General features: G+C 42.1%; 1 long non-coding RNA gene across 1 annotated transcript in view; it reads right to left on the reverse strand.

Annotated features, from left to right (window-relative positions):
* Nucleotides 1–29: 29 nt before the first annotated feature.
* The window catches only part of LOC113472752, an 11,019-nt gene continuing 8,311 nt past the window's right edge, over nucleotides 30–2,737 (reverse strand). The window contains exon 3 of the long non-coding RNA XR_003394940.1: nucleotides 30–117. This is a non-coding gene — a long non-coding RNA (uncharacterized LOC113472752). The remainder of the gene's footprint in view (nucleotides 118–2,737) is intronic.

The following is a 2,737-nucleotide window of genomic DNA, read 5'->3' on the forward strand; positions in this document are numbered from 1 at the left end:
TACCTCTTTAATTTCCTCATCCGTGAAGCTGGCATTATGGTCTATCTTGAGGAGAGGGATATTATCACACACATCCAGTAGGTTGGCCACGTAGCTGGCGTAGTTCTCAGTCTTTCTCTGAAATAGAGGAAGCAAAGAGAAATACAATCAATAACAATCTATTGGTGAGCTGCCCAAAGTTTGGGTTGCCATATGACACAGCATACTACTCAAACAGAATTGTTATATTAAAATCAAGATGTTGAGTTTATCTGTAAGCTCCAAGCCTAACGTATGAACCTCGCTTCCCCTACTATACAGTGTTGCCAAACTCAACACAATCAGGGGAAGGTAGCACAATATAGAGGGAAGGAGCCACAATACTGGATACCTCTGATAGCATAGCCGCTTCCATTGTAATTTTGAGTTTCATCCTGTTAAGCTCCAAGCCTAAAACGATATGAAGCCTCGCTTCCCCTACACATGACATTGATTGCCGATACGTGAGCCTACTATACCATGTGTCGCATCAAACTCAACACAATCAGGTTTGGGCAAGTAGCACCAATATGCGACTCCTATACATACCGTTCCAGTAATGCTGAGCTTATCGGAAGAGTCTTCCTTTCCAAGCCCCTGTAAGTATGAACCTCGCTGCCCTTACTAGTACAGTGTCCTTGCCGAGAACGAAGCTACGATACAAGTGTTGCAAACTCAAGCAGCAATCAGGTGGGAAGGTAGCACAATATGGAACCCTATATCATACCGTTCCAGTAATGTTAGCTTTCTGGAGAGATTCTTCTTCCCCAAGCCCTGAAGTTATGAACCCTCCGCTGCCCCTACCTCATACAGTGTTGCCGATACAACTAACTATATCAGTGTCCCGCCAAACTCAACACAATCAGGGGAAGGGAGCACATATATGGATACCCACTAATAACATACCGTGCCTTCCAGCTAATCGTTGAGCTTATCGGAGAGTTCTCTACTTCGCCAAGGTGAAGTATGAACCTCAGCTGCCTCTTACTATATCAGTGTTGCGGACGAACTCCCGTTGCCTCTAGCAACAGGATGGAGAGCTCGGGAAGGATGGCATAATGTGAATCCGAAGATGCAGAGGGGGGGTCTCTCTCGGTGGCTATCCTTACACAGTAGAGGAGGGTGCTTCGGCATGTGGGCGCAACGTCACGCGCCCCACACACATGCGGGGACAGGAATGGAATTCCAATAGTCATCTGGCAAAAGAGAGAGTATGGGGTACGATGGGATTGAATAAGTAATAGATGACCATTAGATAGGTAATAGATACATAATACATATCCAATAATTAATGATAATAATGTATAATCATTAATATATAATAATAAATAATAATAATAAGATACTTAATCAATAATACGATACGATGAACTAAATAACTAATCAATAGTGCTATTTGGATATCTTGCTCGCATAGGAGCCTGAAAAGTCCCTTTTACTCCAGGCGTTTAGGCTAACTACTATTATTCGATGGTCCAGACATTCTGCAAATTAATAGTTAGAGGATTATAATTTCACATACCTTCGGCTGGGATTGAAACCAACGCCTCTCTGTTTATGCCAGGCGATGGCGTTTTGACCACTAACACCACCGAGGGCAGTTTTGAAAGCAATAATATGATTATTATTTATTATTTACACGCTATAGCAGCAAGGCCATTGTGTGAAAATAATATGATTTCTTATTTATCAGTAACCCAAAGTTTTAGACCAACCTAAAAATGTGCCTATAAAACTTGGCCTTTGTCCTCGCTCCTTTTATTTCTTGTTATTGATAGGGGGCTAGTTTGACTTCAGGACAATATCTCAAACACAAAAAGCCCACTCCCGATGCATTAGGTGTTAGGGGGCGAACAGGCCCTAAAGGATGGGTTAAGGTTACTGTTTACTACTAGGAAATCTCTGGGGAGAACCATTCTGATCTTCGTTTGCGCTATGTTAATATTTCGTTGTAGATATGATTCTCCAGCTTTGCATTCCGACGATTTCACACATGTCAATGTGATTTTTAGCTTGGTCTTAAGGGTCAATTTCATTTGAATAATGATATCCTCTACGAATTAATTCATGAGGAAAGTTGCTGTCTTCGAAATTGGGGCTCTTTTTGATCTGAGCGTCAGTTCTAGATTTTGAGCCTTCTAAGTTAATCCTCGTTCATCGAGCATCCGCCAGTGCTTCAGTTGATCTAGCCAGATGGAGAGTGCTTCTGACCTATATGCAGCACCGAACTTCGGTGGAAAACAGAAATCATCTGCAAAATTAAAAATCAAAATTAAGAAAAAGGAGTAATAATTCATGAATGTCACAAGTCAAATTATAAATAATGTAGCTGTTTGTAGCACGGGGTGAGGCCTTTTCCAAACATTCTGTGGATATTTAGCAGGTATTCCACAAGGCAATGCACATCAGTTACTAAGTGCCTCCTTTGCAATTAAATTCAAATTCAATAATCGCTTTGACACTGGGTAAATGCGCCACCGCACACACCGAAAAAAAAGCCCCTCGCCTCAAGTAAATCCTTACCGAGGCCCAAGGTGAGCCTCGCACCAATCCAACACGACAGAAACTTAGATCACTAAACGGGAATCGAGAACCTGAGACTTCTGTGTAAAATCCAGTGTGATACCCCATCGGGGGCTATGGCACAGGAAATATAAGAGAAATTTTATTCTGAGAGAGCAACGACGTCATGTGGCCGAGTGGATCGTTACTAATGCGT

The sequence above is a fragment of the Diaphorina citri genome, unplaced genomic scaffold (assembly GCF_000475195.1).
Source record: "Diaphorina citri unplaced genomic scaffold, Diaci psyllid genome assembly version 1.1 scaffold7960, whole genome shotgun sequence".
Taxonomy (NCBI): Eukaryota; Metazoa; Arthropoda; class Insecta; order Hemiptera; family Psyllidae; genus Diaphorina; species Diaphorina citri.